Source organism: Notamacropus eugenii, chromosome 5, assembly GCF_028372415.1.
Source record: "Notamacropus eugenii isolate mMacEug1 chromosome 5, mMacEug1.pri_v2, whole genome shotgun sequence".
NCBI lineage: Eukaryota > Metazoa > Chordata > Mammalia > Diprotodontia > Macropodidae > Notamacropus > Notamacropus eugenii.
In genome coordinates this window covers 439,263,056-439,284,193 of record NC_092876.1, presented here as the reverse complement: position 1 = coordinate 439,284,193, position 21,138 = coordinate 439,263,056, and the positions used below count along the sequence as shown (strand labels likewise).

The 21,138-nt window shown below is 35.3% G+C and overlaps 2 long non-coding RNA genes across 4 annotated transcripts in view; one reads left to right on the top strand and one right to left on the bottom strand.

Annotated features, from left to right (window-relative positions):
• Positions 1-21,138, bottom strand: part of LOC140507190 (uncharacterized) — a 103,785-nt gene that overhangs the window by 67,361 nt on the left and 15,286 nt on the right. For 2 of the 3 annotated variants that reach the window (XR_011968234.1, XR_011968235.1), the window contains exon 2: positions 17,230-17,361. The exons of the other annotated variant lie outside the window; for it this stretch is intronic. This is a non-coding gene — a long non-coding RNA (uncharacterized lncRNA). The remainder of the gene's footprint in view (positions 1-17,229; positions 17,362-21,138) is intronic. 3 annotated transcript variants of the gene reach the window in all.
• On the top strand, positions 8,658-13,995 carry LOC140507192 (uncharacterized). The gene is made up of 2 exons (XR_011968237.1): positions 8,658-9,315; positions 13,943-13,995. It is a non-coding gene; the product is annotated as an uncharacterized lncRNA (long non-coding RNA).

Below are 21,138 nucleotides of genomic sequence, written 5' to 3'. Positions count from 1 at the left end.
TCCCACCTTTCTAGGCCTTATATTCTAATGGGGAAAGCAAACACATATGCAAGAAATATGAAAAATGGATTGGGGAAAGTAACGTGCAGGGGCATTGTGGAACACTTCAAGGAGTCAGAAGCAAAGACAGAAGGGGAATAAAGCATGGGGCACCCAGATTCCTCTTCAAAATAGAATTTACAGGAGAAATTCACTAAAATAGGAGAAAAGAGCCACAAAAAAGCAGAGATATGCCAGGGTGAGACATGGTTCCAAAGTCTGGAGTTATGACCAGTTTTGACCATGCCACCAAATGGAAGCCCTAGAAGGAACTCACCAGTAGGAGAAGAAGGCTGGAGGAGAGGAGATATGTTCAAGTGTGAGAAGACATCAAGAGCTAAGTAAAGTGAGAAGAGGTTTCATTTCCAAGATCCGAAGTGCAGAAGAAAAAGGGAGATTAAATGCAAGAAGAGAAAGAAAGAAAAAGCTCTCAAAAATGAGGACCAGAAGCTATCTAAAGACAAACTGTCTCTTTGACAATTTTATCTGTTATTAACTCTAGGGTTGGCTGACATCCATCCTATTATTAGCTAGGCAAAAGATGTCAACATCCCTTCTCAGAGTCTTCTTATTTTGCAAGAAAATTGGTGGAAACACCTCAGGTTCAGAATTATTGGGTAAATTCAGCATTGTTTATGTTACCTGGAACAGATAACATATAGTACAAGTCACTGAAACTTATTTAATATCTTCCCCAGGAAGCTAGTGGAGTGGAAACATAAAGATGGATCTATTAGAATAGCTTTCCCTTCCCAAAACAGATCTGTGTCCCTTACTTAGGAAGATTACTGAGGAGAGGTACACAAGAAGGAAAGGCTAGATATCTCTCACTCAAAGGGAAACTCTAACTGCTGATTTTGATGGACTTTCTGACTCTTATCCCTCTTCCATTTCCTGATTGCAGGAGCCTGCATTTATTTATTATTTTGTGGTCTAACTTCTCATTCTTGAGTATCATATTTTAATCACACACAGAAACACAATTATATGGGTTGAATGAAATTGCTTAGGTTATATGGTAGCTGTCTTCTAATACCACCCTATCATACCCCCTTAAACTCCCTCCCCCAATTTTAGGAATTAATTTAGTTTCAGTCAAAATAAACATGTATTGTAAGGCTTAGTTTGGAGCATCATGAGTATCTACGAGTACTATCAACTGTGGGAATAAGAAAAGGCTTCAAGTAGGAAGTTGCCCTTAAACTGAACTTTGCAAAGAGTTATGTATTCTGAGAGCTGAATATAAGAAGGGAAAGAATTGCAAACATGGAATTCTGTATCAAGTCATATATACCATTTCTGCATTAAGTAGAGGAAAATGCATCTCATCATCTGTATTCTTGGACCAAGATTAGTAACATAAGTATTTTTTTTTCCTACCAGCTATAAAACAACCCATAGTATTCTTTTTTCTATTGGAATTTTCTCTTGACTTTGAAGATCTTTGAAAAGCCAACTCAGCATCATCCCATGGATCTCCAATGAAAAATTGCCATGTGCCAATTTAATTTCCCTATAACAAACACCAAGTAAGAGGAGAATGTAGGACAGGAAATAAATGTGAAAGGACATTTTTAATGTGGTCCTTTCTACCCACACCAGTAGACCTACACCCATTTAGGGAATTTGTTGTTTATCAAATCTGCTATTGATATTCCATTGGTTTAATAGGAATTTCTAATGCACAACAATTCCTGAATTGCTATTTTAATGCATAGATGACCATGATTGCTCTATACCATGGTCCATGGCTTATTAAAATCTGCCAACGGGTAGGAGAATTGTTTTACCTCTCACTGAGTTATTTACTAGAGAGCAAGATTTCTTCCCATTTCATTAATGTTATTGTTCATTATTAGTTGATTTGTCACCCAAGCTCTATACCTTGTGGGAAAACAGGGCAGTTCTTTCAAAATTAACAATGCTCCATGGATAGCATTTTTCGTCACAATTCTTTCAGAGTTATCTTGGATCATTGTATTGCTGAGAATAGCTGTCATGGTTGATCAACTTACAATATTGCTACTACTTTGTACACGACATATTTCACTTTGCATTAGTTCATGAAAGACTTTTCAGATTTTTCTGAAAGCATCCCACCCATAATTCCTTATAGTACTATAGTATTTCATCATAACCACATACCACAAATTGTTTCGATATCCCCCAACTGATGAACATGTCCTCAATTTCTAATTCTTTGCCCCAAGAAAAGAACTGATATAAATATTTTTGTTTATAGGTTCTTTTCTTTTTCGTTTTCTTATTCCTTCTGGGATACAGACCAAGTGGTGATACTGACAGATCAAAGATTGTGAATGGTTTTATAGTCCTTTGGGCATAGCTCCAAATTGCTTTCCAAAATGATGGAATCAGTTAACAACTCCATCAACAATGCATTAAGTGTCACTTTCCCTACATCTCCTCCAACATTTCTCATTTAACTTTTCTGTCCTATTAGCCAATCTGTTGTTCAGTTTACATTTCTACAATCAATAGTGAGTTAAAGTAGTTTTTTATATGTCTAGATATAGCTTTGATTACTTCACCTGAAAAGTGACCGTATCTTTTGATTATTTGTCAGTTAGGGAATGGCCTTTTTATAATTTTGACTCAGTTCTCTATATGTTTCAGAAATGAAACCTGCTTCAAAATTTTTTTTTCACAATTGTTATTGTTAACTGTATTTCCTTCCATCCTATTCCCCCCACTCCATTTATTCTAATGTCTCTCTCATTTCATCCTGTCCCTCTTCAAGTGTTTTGCTTCTGACGACTCCATTCCCCAATCTGCCCTCCCTTTTATAATCCTCCTTCTTCTATCCCTTTCCCCTTCTCCTTTCCTGTTATGTAAGATAGATTTCTATTTGTGTGTGCATGTTATGCCTACTTTGAGCCAATTCTGATGAGAGTACAGTTCTCATTCCTCCTCACTTCCCAGTTCTTCCCCTGAACTATAAAAGCTTTTCCTTATCTCTTTGATGTGAGATAATTTACCCCATTATACCCCTCCCTTTCTATTTATCCCACTACATTACTCTCTCACCTATTAATTTTATATTTTTAGATATCATTTCTTCATATTCAAGTCACACCTCTGCTCTCTGCCTAAATATACTCCTAACTATACTAATAATGAGAAAAGTCTTATGAGTTACAAATATCGTCTTCCTGTGTAGGAATGTAAATAGTTTAACCACATTAAGTCCCTTATGATTTCCCTTTCCTTTTTACCTTTTTATCCTTCTCTTGAGTCTTGTATTTGAAAGTCAAATTTTATATTCAGCTTTTGTCTTTTCATCAGAAATGCTTGAAAGTTCTCTATCTCATTGAATATCTATTTTTCCCTTAAAGGATTATACTCAGTTTTCCTGGGGAGGAGATCGTTGGTTTTAATCCTAGCTCTTTTACCCTGCAGAATATCATATCCCAAACCCTCTAATACTTTAATGTAGAAGATGTTAAATTATGTTATCTTATCTATGACTCCATGGTACTTGAATTGTTTCTTTCTAGATACTAGTTATATTAGGTCCCTGATCTGGGAAATTTATAATTTGGTTATAATATTCCTGGCCTTTATCATTTGGGAATCTATTTCAAGAAGTGATTGATATATTCTTTCAACTTTTATTTTACCTTCTGATTCTGGAATATTGGGAGGAGTTTTGCTTGATAATTTCTTGAAAAATGATGTCTAGGCTCTTTTTTTTTATCATGACTTTCAGGTAGTCCAATGATTCTTAAATTGTCTCCTGGATCTATTTTCCAGTTCAGTTGTTTTTCCAATGAGATATTTCACATTGTCTTCTGTGCTTTCATTTTTTGGTTTTGTTTTATTGTTTCTTAACTTCTCCTAAAGTCATTAACTTCAGTTTATTCCAGTATAATTTTTAAGGAATTATTTTATCCAGTGAGCTTTTGGATCTCCTTTTCCTTTTGACTGATTCAATTTTTTAAGGCATTTTTCTCCTCATTAACTTTTTTGACCTGTTTTGTCATTTGAGTTACTCTATTTTTTGAAGTGTTATTTTCTTCAACATTTTTTTGTGTCTCCTTTACCAAGTTTGTCTCCTTTACTCCTTGACTTGTTTTTTTTTCTGATTTTCTTGCATCACTTTTATTTCCCTTCCTAATTTTTTCTACCTCTCTTATTGACTTTCAAAATCCTTCTGAACTCTTCCATGGTGAGAGATCAATTCATATTTTTCTTGGAGGCTTTGGAAGTAGGAACTTTGACTTTCTTGTCTTCTCCTGGGTGTGTGCTTTAGTTTTCCTTGTCACTATAGTAATTTTCTATAGTCAGGTGTGTTTTTTTCATTGTTTGCTCATTTCCTCAGTCAATTACTTGATTTTAAATTCATTGTTAAAGTAGAGCTCTGCTTCCAGAGTGGAGGGTTTGGTTTTTTTGTTTGTTTGTTTGTTTTTTTGCAGCTGTTTTCAGAGGTATTTCTAGGGACCTGTAAATTTTCATTTCTTCCACAGTACTATGATCCAAGGAATAGTGTTTACTATTCTCCTGGTCTGTGCCCTGGTCTGTGAACAAGCAAAAAATATTCTTTTCTGCCCTAGAACTGTGAGGAAGGGCCTCACTCCATTGTAGCCGGAAGCTCTGTTATGCTAGTGCTCCTCTTTGCACTGGGACTGCCACCCAGGACTGAAGTTTACTAACTTCCCTTTTAAAATAATTCACGTAGATATAAACATTTTTTAGCTACCACAGTCTTTTTATTTTAATTGCATTATATTCCATACTCAAAATGGTTATTTATATCATGGAGAGAACAATCTTTCTCCCTTTGCATAATAAGCCTGATGAGCAACATTGTCCTGATGATTCTGTTGAACCATTTGATATGAAAATATTCCATTTGTGGCCCTAAGTACTGACCTGTTACTAAACAACAATAAAACAGGGAATACTTAGGAAATAACATTGGTGGAAATAACAGAACACATTTTAAGCTTTTAAAAATAACTGACTGGTTCAAGGAATTGAAATGTTTTGTGGTCTGCTACATGCCAAATGGGTAATCTCGGGCAAGTGCTTTGCTCTCTCTGGTGCTTAGTTTTTGTAGAGTTCTTTTTGATTGGATGTTATAGGTTTTACATATACAGTCATATTAGATATGTTTCCACATTAGTCATGTTGTGAAAGAAGAATTAGAACAAAAGGGAAAACCAAGAGAAAAAAAAAAGAAAATAGTATGCATTCAGATTCCACAGTTCTTTCTCTGGATGTGAATTACATTTTCCACCATGAGTCCTTTGGGTTCATCTTAGATCCTTGCATTGCTTGGAAGAGTTAAATCTACCATTGTTAGTCAAAACATGGCTGTTACTGTGTACAGTGTTCTCCTGATTCTGTTCACTTCACTCACCATCACTTCATGTAAGTCTTTGGAGGTTTTCTGATATCTGCCTGCACATCATTTCTTAGGGAACAATAGTATGTGTGTGTGTGTGTACATATACACACCATATTTCATATAAACATATGCACATATGAACATACATACACAAACATATATACAAACATTTCATATGTACACATATACACATATACACATATCTGCACATGTTGAAATGTATGTACATGCATATACACATACATTTACGTACATATATACATGTAAATTTGTGTGTATATAGCTGCTTTGGGGCTGACAAGTACTGGGTTCACACCCTACATTTGACACAGATAACACACAACTAATGTAAGTCAGTTAATCAATCATATGGTGACTTAGGCAATTCTCTAAAACTCTAAGTTGAAAAGAAGGTGCCAAGCTTCTTTGGTAGGAGGCATCCACATGTAGGCATTTCCTTTATCTATGAATTCATAGACATTCTCCTTGTATCTAACATAATTCATGGGTTAGTATTTTTTTCTTTAGCAACAGCATTTTTCCGCTTTCCCTTAGAAACTATAAGATTTTCTGCCATTGGCAAGTTTGACTGCAGTATGAAAATGTTCAGTTTCCTGTCTTTCCATGTGAAAGGCTTGCAGGTGGTGAGTTGGCTGAGACTGTTCCACTGAGGCACAGTCCTTTATGATAATTGTATTGGTATTCAAAGAACCTGCACAGCTGTTTTATTGCAAAGAAAGAAATGGAACACTTTCTAGCCTGGAGGAAAGAATGATCTTCAGTTTTTGAATTGCCACATGGCCTCCTGGTGATATAATCCCAGACTAATGGAACAGCGATTTTGACTCTTCTGCTCAACTGAGGACCCTGTGGCATTGTAAACATTGTTTTCTTTCAAATTCTTTGCTATGGTCAGGTCAAATGGGCACTTTGAGATTAATGTCATCAGTTGAAATTTCTGACTTTGAACACCAAACATCTTCAGGCTGTATTTTGTAAAGGAACTGCTAAAACATTAACAAACTGTTTATATATTTTATCATTAGGTTCTAACTTCCTGAACTGAATTTGAAACACTTACTGCTAGTAAACAAAGATTCTCTATCTGAAATGATGAAAGACAGATCTTTCAATTTATCATGATAAAATAGTTCTTTACTATGCCAATTTTTAAATATGGTCAATACCATAACAAATTAAAAATAAGATTTGAAAGATTAAATAAAATTTAGAACAAAAATAACCTTTAGAGGTCATCTAGTCCAACTCCTTCCTTTTACAGAAGAGGCAAATGAGGTCCCCATAGGGGAAACTCCCCAAGGTCACATAATAAGTAAAAAGAACTGGGATTTGGTTCCAGTTTCTCGATCTCTTCATAATCTTTCTCTTTCTCTCTCTACTTCTTAATTAGCCTTATGTAAATAAACAATGTATCATATTGTCTGAATGGAAGTTGTATCTAATTGCAGAATACAGTTATTTGAGATCTTTAAAAAAAAATAAAGTCTATATTGTTCTTTAAAAAATACTGAAAAATAATTGAACAGAGTTACAACATTCAAAATACTTGCTATGGAACTTTTACATGTTAATTTTCATTCAAATTAAGCTATTTTATTCACCCTTATCATCAATACTCTTTCTGTTTTTGTCATCTTCCTTATTATTCTTTTACTTTTAGTGAAAATATAGGCCATGTTCAGGTTTGTAAGAGCTACATTTGTGGGAAATATACAGGCTATATTTGGACCAAAATAGAACATTCATTTCATTTGACCTAATTTGTTTTCTTAAACTACTTCAAACATTAAGGCTCGAATGTTGTGAGTAATGTGGAGCATATTCGGTATACTATAAATATAGCAGAATGCTAAAATATGGAATAGATGGGCATTAAAATATCCCAAGAGAAATCAAGTTTGGAGAGTAGATAATTGACAATCCCTTTGAAAATTTCTCTGGTATTCTGATGGATTAGAAACTTGAAAAACAAAACAAGATACTTTCCCTTCTTGATGACAACAGCAGCTAGCAGTAGTAAGCTAGCTGGGACCATCATCAACAAAACATCAAAATAGACATTAAATGTGGGATTTGAAATATGCCACTGTCCATCATGCTCTAAAATAAATGTTCTTAACTTGAGATCCACAGACCATCAAGGTGTCCTCAGGTAGGTTTCAGAGAGTCCATGCACATTAAAGGGAAAAATACATCTTTATTTTAATAAGATAGCTTCCCTTTATAATCCTATGTACTTTATGCATCAAAAACATTATTTTGAGAAGTAATTCACATGCTTCCCCAGACTTCCAAAGGGTACATACATTTGTAATGGTAATTTAAAGAATGTAATGGTAATTTAAATGGGAAGATCTTTCCCATTCATTAATAGGCCCATGTGACCTGCCTGGGGCACATTGAAATCTGAGTTGGATGGATCCTGTGGTAGGAGTTTCCTGAACAGGTGGAGCAGAAAAGATGGAGAAGAGCTGAGAGGAAATTGGTCACAGCAGTTAGAACAGAGGGAGAGAGAGAAAGTAGGAAGCTTGTGGGCAAGCTTTTTTGTGATTTTGTTTAAAAGAGCTAGTATGTAGGAAGGCCCAACCAGGGGAAGACTTGGGGATGGTAGTGCCCTCTGCATTGTTATTGTATATAGATTTCTTTGTTGTTGTAATGGATTTGGCTTTCTGGTGTTTGAATAAATATTTTATTTCTGTCTTCCATGTGATGAATCTGTTATATTTCACGATTGAGAATTGCACCAGCATATTCAGGACTGCTGTAGGTGCTGTGAATTTCATGGAGTTACACCATTACACCAAAATCTTTAAGAACCCTTTATCTAGAGGTGCAGCATTCTCACTCAGTATAGAATTTTGATGTTTAGAATTTGGGGAAGAGATCTCATTGGTTTTTCAGGCTGAGGTTCAATAAGCTGTCTATGATCTAGTAATTATTTTTCTTTCTACATGGAGTAGGTTTACTTCTGTCTTGTCTCTGCTCTAGGAAAACATCAACTTTTACATCTCAGATTTATTCCAAGATAAAAATTTCTGATGTCTTAGCTAACTGGTGTCTGTTTTGCCTATGATTTCAAGAGTAGGAAAATAAAAATCAGTTCCACTCAAGCAGCCCTGATCCTCTTACTTCCTTGTTGTTAGAACTGCCTGAGCTACCTAGCAGCATGGCATTAGTAGTCAAAACAATGGCTTAGTATAACTGTACATAAAGTGGTGGGAGTAACCTCATATAAGCTGCTTCTTGGTGGACTGCTTCTTCCTGCCATGACCCAAAGAACATTATGCCAGAAAATATGGACAATATCCTTTCTCTATTTCCAGTCATGCATTGGGGGTGTATCTGTAGCCTCTATGTGAAAGTTTTGGTGGGGCTACTAACTTTTCCTTGCAGATCACTGCATGTCTCCTTGTATGTTTCCAGTTAGGCTATGTGGTGGAACTGGGGCCTTTCCTTAAACACACTAAATAAACTGTCCTACTGTTTTCAGCACTGATGGCTCATCAAATTCGTGTTTGCTGCCTCATCAGTCCCAACAATGGACTATGACATTTCTCTTCCAGAACAACTCTTATCAATGATTAGGAACTACAGAAAATAACAAATAACTAGTAAATTGACCAAAGATATTGATAGAGAAGTTTATCTAATTCCATGGTATCAAAACCAAATTTAATTTCTAGTTCAGATTTTTTTAAGAATAGATACCCAGAAAATGCTAATATTTGATTGGGAATAAATTAGTTTTCAGGTTTAACTGGGGTCTTAAATAGGGGCTTAGTTTGCCATGACTTAGCTGTTTCCAAACTATGCCTTCTGTACTCTGGCTTCTCATCATCCTGCCACAGGAAACTTGCTTCTGCCTTTGGGATCCTGGACTTTAATGAGTAAGCCTTTTCCCTTTTTTAAAAGTATTCCTAGTTTCTAAAACAGAGTACTAAGCTTGTTTTGACATTTGATTAGAATTCCAGGACTCCTCAAAAATTTGGAACCCGCAGTACACTCTTTTAATATGGTGTTCAAGTTTTTATAACAGAATTTCTTGAGCCCTATGGTCAGTTGAGAAGGTTCTCTCAGACTTGTTTATTTATTTCTTTGTAAATAAATATTGCTAAGCACTTAGAAATGGAGAGGTGTGAATTCACTCCCACACATTGCCAGAACAGAAGGGACTGTTATGATCTATTGTACTACAGACCTCTGGTAGTTTGAGTTAGCATTGCTCCTAGACTCATGGTTCTGAAACCCAGCTGGTAGCTTTGGGACAAGATAGGTATAAGTCTGTGGGGTTTTTTCTTTGTTTTTTGTTATTTTTTACTTTTGGAGACTCAGGGAATTGCCCTTCTAACTGATTTTTTTAAAGTCCTTGCTGATAACTTGTATTTCTTTTTATCTTTTGTACTTCTTTTAAAGTGCTTAGAGCACTGCTTTTACTTAGGGTATCAGAATTATTTTAGTAAGTCAAGTCTTGTATCAGACTCTCTAGCTCTGAGTAGTCTATTGTATCAGCTTCAGGATAACAATTCTGACAGTAAGCTTTCAAAGAAAACTCATGAACATAAAGGGCTTAGGCATTAACTCTAGTTCATGTTACTTCTCCCTTTATTTGACAGCATTTTCAACAAACAAAATTTCCATTCAGTTTACTCCTTTGTTTGATCTTTTGTTGAGAATCTAAAAATTCTGGAATCTTGTCATGTTTGTGGAGGCTGATGTAAAGAAACTCACTGATTATAAATTACAACTCCCCTGTCCCTCAATATATTTTCCCCAAAATCTTTAGGCCAGTTCTCCCCTTCACTTGATATCACTCTCTGCCTCCCACTCGTAAGAAGTAGATATGATCATCCAATACATGCTTCTGACTCATTACTGGTGTATAGAAATCTATCTTGCCCTACAAGAAAAGAGAGAAGATGGGGATAAGGGAAGGGAGGGGTGTGATAGAAGGAAGGGCAGATTGGGGAAAGAGATAATCAGAATGAATGGTGTTTTGAGGTGGTGGGGAGGGGAGAGATGGAGAGAAAATTTGGAGTTCGAAATCTTATGGAAATGAATGTTGAAAACTAAAAATAAATAAACTAATTAAAATGTATTTGAAAAAAGAAAAAAATATATATTTATTTCATCAAGGTTTTGCTCCTTTGAACTACTTCAATATAATTACTTTGCAAGTCCTTCTGTATTATTTTATTTTTATTTCAAATTATCTACTTTCCTTTGGGTTTTTTTTTTAATCAGTAATTTTTGAAGATCTTCTATTTCATTAAAGATTTACTTTTTCCCTCTTTGGGAAATTCAGTTTTGAAAGATAAGTTTTTCTTTACTACAGGTTTTTTTCTTTTGCTTTTGGAATATTCTCTATTCTAAAATTTCCCTCCTTCATGGTAGCTGCTGCCCAATTTTGTGTAATCCTAACTGTGGTTCCTTGAAATCTGACTATTTTTTTTATTGGTTGCTGGCTGTAACTTTTTCTCAACATGGAGTCTTTGAAATTTGGAAGTCACCTGTTTTTAATAGATGATGTGTTTTATTTTCCTCAATTTTTTAATCTCTTGGCATCATTTTAATATTTTTGCATGGGACAGTTAGGTGGTGCAGTGGATAGAGTACAAGTGCAGGAGTCAGGAGAACCTGAGTTCAAATCTCACCTCAGACACTTGACACTCACTAGCTGTGTGACCTTGGGCAAGTCACTTAACCCCAATTGCTTCATCCTGGTTCATCTCCAGTCATCCTGGTCAATATCTGGTCACTGGAGTCAGATGACTCTGGAGGAGAAGTGAGGCCGGTGACCTGCACAGCCCTCCCTCACTCAAAACAAAGTCAAGTGCAAGTCATGTCAATATTTTTGTGTCCTGAAGTATTAAGTTCTGTTCTCTCCTTCAATCTGCTACTTCAGAAAGATTTTTCTACTTTCTGCTTCAAGTTATTTATCTTTCTTCCATGTTTTCATTTTCTTCCATGGTTCCTAAAACTTTGCTTTTATGTTTAATCTCTTGTTCCTTTTCTTTCCAGTACTTTTATAATCAGCAACCACTACAGAATCATAACCAAAAGTTTTCTGCACATTCAGGCTTGTCTTACATGGAAATTCATGATCTAGAACTGGTATCAAATACTCTTAATACCAAGAGTCTTATAGTGCACATCTTTTGGAGTATGGGACTGATGAAACAATTCTTCTAAAATTGGACGATTATAGCTTACACAGAGTATGCGAATCTCTAGAGAGAGACAAACCAATTTTTCCCTTTTGATGCACTCTTTATACTTGCCATGGGATTACTTTCTTCTTCTGGGTTTGTGTCTTTGGCATCTTTGCATTCATAGTATTTTTTCTTAGAGTTTGATATGTTCTGCTGTTTAACTCAATGTCTAGCTTTACTTCTTAATCTGATACTTTGAGTCAGATCCAGTCTTTCTCCAAACCTTTGAGTGGCAAGATTGGGATCTGTTTTGGTCTGACCTTAATTATCTGGACTAATACCCTTCACCATCCCTATATCTGTTTACCTTTAATCACAAATGGAGTTTTATATTTTATGGGCCATGTCTTTTGTACAGGGTTGCAAGTTTACCACTGTATTCAGAATTCTTACCAGACTGCCTTGAATATGATAGACAGTGCGTAAGTGAGTTTTTGATAAATAACATACTGAGAAACCTATGGTGATTGTTTTGTTCCATTTCTTCAGCTACCTATATCTGGTCAAGAAGTTAAAAACAATCCGTCCCTGAAATGTTTTGTTTTGGTTTTTATTTTACACTTGACCAAGGACATAGAAAATAAAATGCATTATTGCTTAAAGTTATGATGAAAAGTGTGAAATAAATCCCTTCAGAGAAGAGCAATTCTTATACTCATCGTCCTTATGAAGGATATAGCATAGAATCATAGCCAAAATTTCTCAGCACATTCAGGATACTGTTACACTGAGATTCATGATTTTTCTGAGGTCAAATGCTCTTTAACATCCAGCAAGCATCATATTGCACATATCTTGTAGAGTATGGGACTTAGAGACTATTCTTCTAAAATTGAATAGTTATAGCCCCCACATAGTAATCAAACCCCTGTAAAGTATATTTTTAAGTCTGTGGTCACTAAAGTTGGGTTGACGAAAAATTTTGGAAGTAGAATTCATGTGGCATGTATGTGTATGTGTGTGTATGGTGGGTTGTTGTTTTTATTTTAAAATTTCTAGCCCTAGTTTCTGTAAGAGAAAATCTCAGCATATATACAAAATTTTATCCTGAGGCAAAAATATATGCAGATGAATTACAGAATTTCAGACTTGAAAGGAAAATCAGAGGCTGCTTATCCCCATATATACATAAAATGAATCCTCACTAAAATGTACTCAACAAATGACCACCCAGCCTTTCCTTTCATGTATCAAAAAAAAAAAAAAAAGGAGAAACTCATCACTTTTTGGTAGACCATTCCATTTTTAGGGAGTTTTAATTGTTAACAAATTTTTCTTGACTTCAGATCTAATTTTTTTCTTTGCAACTTTTATAATACAAAGGAATCAATAAAGCAAGATAAGAAACATTCAATTAATACTTTCTCTTTTTGAATTTTTAGGGACAACAGAATTCAATTCAACATTCATTTTAAGTGTCTGATAAAGCCCTCTTCTAGACATTGAAAATATTTAAAAAAAAAAACCCACAGTTCCTGCTCTCAAGGATCTTATGATCTGTTAAACTTACAGTGTATTTAAAATTTCAAAAAAAGAAAGCAATAATGTTTCTCCTCCCCCCTACCCCTGAAATCTCTAGATTTAATGCTGAGAGCACGATCTGTTGTCTCCACCTACAATATAGTGTAACACATGTCTCATACAGGGCACCTACTCACATCTGAACTGGCTAGCTCACTGTAAGCTGACCTCCAAATGACAGGTCTTGGTTTCCACAGAATGACCATGTACAAAAATTTACAATCATAACGTCTCAGGTTCCTAGAAGAAACAGTCACGGAGGAATATGCTGCCCTTCCCCACCACTTTGTCATGGTTTTCCATTGATGTCCATCAGTCAGTTAGTCAATTAACATTTATTAAACACCTACTATGTTCAGATACTATGCATGCTAAGTTCTGGGGAAAAAGTGACAAAAGGTAGACCCTGGCCTCAAGGAGCTCACAATTTAATATGGGACACAATTAGCAAACACATTTGTGCTAACAAGTTATGTATAGAATTTGCTTCATTTTACACAAAACCAGCCACAAATGGTGATTCATTTGATCTTAGTCATAACCATTTCCTTACTTTTACAGAAACTTAGATATTAAAGCAAATGCAAGAATAATAAATGCAACACAATTCAAACATAAACCTGGATGATACCCCTCCAAAATGTTCAGTATTTGTGGGGTAGAGTAGTGACAGACTTAAAGAACCTTCCAAGAAGAACAGGAGTGAGGAAAACTCATGTATTTGGTCTTACCCACAAGTCTAAGTCTGGAAAATAATCTTCAGTTCTTTTTTTTTCTTTCTCAGAAACTATAGGTTTCCGACAAGTTCTATGCTGGATGACCACTTTTACTGCTAAGGTGAGTTGACTTAGGTTGTTCTTTACTAATACCTCACCCAGCACTTAATCTTAGCCAAACTAATCAATCAGCTAGGTCTTCTATGATTCTCTCTTTCCAAGGATTTCTTCTGCTTAGCTTATGACAAACGAACAAATTCTAATCTTACATCGATGGTCTGATGAACTATATTTGTCCCATAATCACCTGATGCTTCTGTTTTTCTTATTTTCTTAATTATCAACTGAAAATTTCCTCAAATTCTTCAATTCTTCATACACAAATCACTAAAGCACACTGTGTTTTACATTCACACCAATACCCCACAGCTTGTCACATTCAAAATGAGCAATTGCTGCTTCAGAATTCTGAGTCAAAACAATTACTTTTCCTCGAGAAGACCTATGACCCAGATGAATAAACTGTCATAGCAGACAATTCACTGTTTTTCTCAGAAGCAAATTTATACTCCTGAGAAGTAAACTGTCTTTCTCTTACACAAGTAGAATAAATGTATACACTAGTAATGTAAATGCATAGCAGTTATATATGCCCTCCTCAGCCAAAGTTAATCTCACTCTCAAGAATACAGTGGTAGATGATATTATGAACAAATAAATGAATAATGGGATTGCTTGCCTGTTTACTTATCTGTTTATTTTAAAGAGGGAGTTCTGTGATCTAACAAGAAGAAGACTAGGCTAGCGAGTCTAGATTCTTTTCCTGACTCTCCTACTTATTAGTTGCATGACCCTAGATAAATTGTTTCATGTTTCTGGACACCAGTTTCCTCATCTATTCACTGAGATTGTTGAAACAAATGATTTCTAAAATGTCTTCCAATTCTACATCCTATAATTTGAAGAAAATTTAGATTTAAAAGGGAAGGTCAATTCAATATTTCTGATAAATAGCACAATATTTCTTCTCATATGAAGACAAGCACAAGGCATTTAAGAGATCTGTAAAAGAAATTGGTAGTCTAGAGCATTTTCCTGATCACAAGAACTGTCTGGATATTATTCAATCTCCCTGAACAAGCTCAATAACTAAAAAGCAGATCCCATTTATCTTTTATAACTAGGAGAGCATTACTGGATAAAGAAGTGACAAGAAAGCTATCTCTAAGACTTAATTGGACCAGAATTTTAATATTGCTCCTTCTGACTCAGATTTCAAGTTACTAAGGGCATAAAGGGGGTCATTCCAGGGAGATTTCCTAACTCAAACTTCAAAATGACCTACTACTGTTGGAGTCACCACTGCCTGCTGACCTTAGCCATTTACATTTCATGTAAATGATTGGAAGCACTTCGATCCAAAGAAATGTTATATCCTTGATGAAAATCCTTTGCAAGATGTGGCTGAGTAATTCTTGTTATGTAAACTGTTGGGTGATCTGTAATATATAAAAAGCAGTATCATTTCATTTGAGTGTCAAACCTAGAACTACTTGAGTGGTGTGAATCAAACCACCTACAATAGACATAATGAGGTTAAATTGTTTTTTGGCTAGATTGTGAATGACTTTCAATGACAAGTCAAAGATTTTGGGCTTCATTCTGCATGCCTAGAAATTAGATGATGAAAAAGTTAATCAGGATTTTTAAATAAATATTGGGGGTGTGAATATGATATAATTAAAGTTAGTCATTTGGAAGATTATTCTGAGTGGGAAGTGAGAAGTGTTGGAGAAAGGAGAGGTAGAAAGCCAGTTAGTGAGAAGGCTATGTTACAAATACTGGCAAGAAGTAATGTGAGCCTCAAATAAGTTGGTGCCAAGAAAATGTAACAGAGGGAGTGGATGAAAGAGAAGTTAGTATTGAGTTAGAATTAATAGCACTAGATTCAGTGAATGAGAGAAAAGGAGTCAAAGATAATTCAGATATACTAATGATAAATGATATTAATGGTGGTAATGACTAAACCTAGTAAATAAGAAAATTGAGAAGAGTCAGTCTTGGTGAATTTAATCTGACATTTAATTATAGGCATTTATGAACAAACTTTGTGGAAGAACATATGAAGAAGAATTTTGGAAATGAGGGTCTAAGGTTTGAGTGAGAGTTTAGGGCTTGATATTTGGTGATTTTTTTCACAAAAGTGATAGTTGAAGAAATGGAATTAGAATTGATCACAGAAATATTTCTGTTGCTTGGTTTGCTGCTGCTTATAAAAAGCATGCAGTGTTGAATTTTGCTGGAATTGATGTCAATATGGACATCAGTGAATTTGTCTTGGATCTTCCATGAATATTAGTTTTAGATATGTTCTTCATTTTGGAAGGTGAGCAAGATTGCTTCATGGAGTAGAGCTTTGTAATGATATTTTTAAGTATCATTGGCACACAATGGTTTTGTCTGAGAAGAAAGAGTATAGTATAATAAAATGTATTAACTAGATCTGATATCACAAATCCTGGCTTCAACTTCTGTTTCCAACGTTTGCTTCCTATATGTTCAATTATAAATCGCTTTACCTCTATGGATCTCATTGTCTATATAATTATATAATACCTGCATTACAAATGTTATAAGGTTATTCTGAGGAAAGTGTCCTGAAAACCTTTAATCATCATAGTTCTAAACAGAACTCGTTATTGGGTAAAAACAATAAAACAAACTGTCCCTTGCCCTGCTTTTGTAGAATTCCACATTATTGCTGCAATAATGCTATTTATAGGAGCAACCAGTACGAGAAAAAATAATACATTCAATTTGATTGTGCTAAAAGAATTTGCAGGGATGCCCATCAATTGGTGAATTGCTGAACACGTTTTAGTATATGACTGTCATAGAATACTATTGTGATATAAGAAATGACGAATTCAATGATCTTAGGAAAGCATGGATAGCCATGCATAAAATAATGATAACAATATTGTTTTAAGAAAACTCTGAGTGAATAAGTCATTTTGACTATTTTGAACATGCAAATTAACCAAAGGATATATGAAGATGCTCTCTGCATCCAGAGAAAGAACTTATAAATAGAAGTATGTATAGAATGATTTTACACATACACACCCACATATGTGTGCTTAATGGTAGACTTCTCCAGGGTGGTGGGGGGAAGGAAGAAAAAAAAAGAAGAAAAGAAAAGTACATGATAAATTTACTGTATATTTCAAATGAATAGTAAGTCATATAAAAGATTTGCAATTTCATATACAACCATCTTTTCTTTCCTATTCCATCATGTTATGTAAATGCTCCTTTTGTTTCTTAAGTTCAGAAATAAATAAATAAAACTTACCAAAAGAAGATGGCTCTGGAGGTGGATGATCTTGGTTTAAATTCCACTTTTGTTGCTTACTACTCTTGTTATCTTGGGTATCATGACCTTCCTGGAATTTAGTTTCATTTTCAGGAAAATAAAGGAATTGGACTAGAATAAAAATAAAGTCAGCCAGTTAGCCTTTGTTAAGTACTCATTTTTGCCAGGCACTGTGCTAAGTACTGGAGATACAAAGAAAGGCAAAAAATAGTACTTGCTCCAAAGAACTCACTAATAGAGGAGTTTGAAAATTCTGGAGGACTTGATCCAGTGAGTTCAGGCTGGCAGGCGCATGAAAAAGCTTCTAAATTTGATAAGACTTGCTATCTGATTTTCATTATATGTTTCTCAATTTATCTTGAGAAAGAATATGTACCCAAAATGAAACAAGGGAAAAAAACACGAAAATGAGGCAAACAATGAAGAAATTTGGCTTTATCCAACTTGAAAGTCAGATTAGAGAGATGGGACGTTTCTCCTTCCTCATGGGATTCTTAAGAAGCAGCTGCAAGCAAATCACACAATTTACATGCAGTCAGAAATAAAGAGTAGTGGAGGGATTGACCAATCTCATTTGCAATCCCCTAAATCAATAATCCCTCTGTCTCAGCAGTCAAAGGGGGACATTATTTTTTCAAAGAGCAAGTTCAGAGTCACAAATAACTAGCCAGTCTTAATATCCCTCTGCGGTCTACTGAAATCAGACAGTTCTGAGCTTGTTTCTTTAGGACCATTCAACCTCCACTACCACTACCATCATGAAAGACATAAAGAATTCAAATGGAAGAGAGATTTCTTAGATATTATACGATCCTACAAATATCTCTGCTTATAGACAATATTGGACAAATTGAATCAAGTGCCAGATCCATGCACATGCTCTCAGAGTAGATCAATAATAATAAAATAATAAAACTAGATAAATAATAATCCAAAAAGAGTTTGGCTTAACTGTCTCTCCAGGGGGAAAAACAAGTGGAAGGATGCCTTTGGTTCATACTGTTTGCATATGTGTGGATGTATGTATGTGGATATATGTGTGTATTTGCTTATATATATTATATATATATACATATGTATTTATTTACTCCTTTATTACACGTGCCTTGGGCAATTATTGCAAATAGATAATGATCTGAATACTGAGTTGAATGGAAAGAAGAGAGTCTCTTCTATTCCCTTTCAGAAACTGTATAATGATTTTAGTAACCTTAAGTTTTCCCTTAAATTAGATAATCATCTCTCTCCTTCCCTCCCTCCCTCTCTCCGTCCATCCCTTCCTCTCTCTCTCTCTCTCTCTCTCTCTCTCTCTCTCTTGCTCTCGCTCTCGCTCTTGCTCTCTCTCTGTCCTCTTCTTCTCCTCCTCCTTCTCTTTCATTTTGGCCTTCCTTCTCTTTTTTCTCCTTCTTCTTCCTCCTTTTCTTCTTCTTCACCATATTTTTTTGAGCAACAATGTTGATTAGTGGATAAAACAATGGCCCTTGGAATTCATAAGATTCAAACCATACCTCTGAGTCAAACTGATTCTACACGCCAAGGCAGGTGACTTTAGCTCCCAGTGCCCCATAGGGAACTCCCTGCCTGTAAATTGAAGAAGTCTCAAGTTTACAATGGCTGATGGAACAATCAAAATTGAAGATTGTGCAAAGGACATTGAAGAGGTATATGGTGTGTATTAACAGGTCACAGTGCCTTCATACAGTAGAATTACATGGGGGAAGAAGAGTAAAGAATGTCATCAGGGAGGTTTATGACTTTAAAAAGAAGGAAGAACAGGCCATTTAGTGAGTGTAGTGAAAACCAGTGGATGTACCATGTATTCAACAAAATATCAGAGGACCTATACAAAAACTACTAGTATTTTATACTCTAATAGAGTACATACAGGAAGAAATCGGTAAGATTTTTGAAAAATGAGTAGAAATGGATGATTTGTGAATTGTGGTTTTTGAAAGATTCTTTGTTAATGAACATTGGTCATACCATGAGTAGTGAATGATGGATATAGTGGAATTTTTAGATAGGGAAGACAGGTTGTTTCATTCTGTAAGTGGTGGATAGATCACTTGGCCAATGAGTCCTTCCCACAGTATTAAAATACCCTTCCACAACTAAATATAATAAAATAATTACCACTGAAGTAGTGTTCTTGAAATTTTCGTATTATATAGAGAGCCTAGGCTAGGGAATCCAGAAACATCAGTTAAGTCAGTGTATAATCCTGGCCATTTCACTTAATTTTTCAGTTCTTAGTGTCTTCATTTCTCATATCAGGGGGTTGGATCAAATGATTGTGAGTTCTAACATTCTGTAATTCTAGAACAAACCCTATTTTTAGTAAACACAGATTAAAGAGAGGAAAGGGGAAATGGTTATATAATATCTTTGATAGAGAAGGCCAAACTCATTTTATTAAATAAATTATAAGGGGAGAAAGAGAAATTAAGAATAAAAATGTCTTACCAGAGAACTAACAAAATAGGTAGCTTAGAGCCCTGGTTTATGATTAACAGTATCCTAGTGTCACTTCCTCTCTCACACATTACATATGATAAGAAAACATCTCCCATTTCTCTTTCAAGACAAGAAAAGTCATTTTTCTAGTGTTTATATTTCTAAACTGAAAGGGATAAAAATAACCTGTGTTACACACAGAGGTAGAAATAAAATCACACAAAATAATTAAGAGTGATAAAGAGTCCTTCTATGATATAAGTGGGTCTTGAGTCATATTCCCTGTTAAAGAGACTAATGCAATTTCATCAAGTATTGCAATTTCAGAAATCAGATCTATCAAGAACACTAACTTTGGGATTTGCTGATGTCCAGACAAATCTTACCTGGCTCAACCAGAAGACTGTATTCATTTATTGGATTACTGAGTTGGAAGAGATTTAGAGATTTTCCAATCCAAATTCCTCATTTTATAGACTAGCATAGAAAGGTCCAGAGTTGCAAAATGACTTGATCAACTTCACATTGGTGACAGTCATATATCTAAATTTGTCTTTTTGCCTCTAGAAGTAAGTGGGGGAGCTGGGATTTGAACTATGTTTTTCTGCCTACAAATCCAGGGTTCTTTTGATAACATTACTTCTCTATGGTAGTGCAAATGCAGTAGAAGAGACAGTGCATTTTCAATTTCTTTTATTACAATGTTTGTCACTAAATTAGATGGCACCAAGCCAAGATGGTGGCGTAAAGGCTGGAAATAAAACTCTCACACATTCCTCTCCAAACAATTTAAAAATAGTGCCTCAAATAAAATTCTGGAGCAGCAGAACCAACAAAAGTTTAGGGTGAAACAATTTTTTAAGTCTAATAAAATTTTGGAGTTTGGCAAGAAAGATCTGACTCACGTATGTGATGGTCAAGCTTAGGCTACAACCCAGTAAGCCAACATCAGGCTTTAGGGGTATCTGCATGACGGTCAGCAGCCGCTTCTGGAACACTCAGCCAGCAGATGGTAAAGAGGTAGGTCACTGGTCAGAAGGAGATTGCAAGTGTCCCTTTGATGACACTGAGCGGAGGACCTTCTTGCACTACCCATAGCTTTTTGTGGGTCAGAGTTCCAGAGTGAAAAGAAGCACTAATGTACTACTGCTTGTGGCTACAGGAGAACAATGGTGTTAGTCATAGTGCCAGGGTGGGAAAGAGTGCTTGTGGCTGCTGCTGATGGAGTATGGGTCTTGGTCTCAGGTCTGAGGCAAAAAGGAAAATGAGTTCTTGTGATCACAGGAGAAAAATGACCCAAGTCACATTTACTGTCATAGGAGAGCAGGGGCTCTGGTTGTAAGAGCTGTTTTCCTGTCTGCAGAGCCAGAGAGGAGTGTTTGTGGTAACTCATAAACCAAACCATAGACCAGGAGAGTAGTGACCAAACCTCTC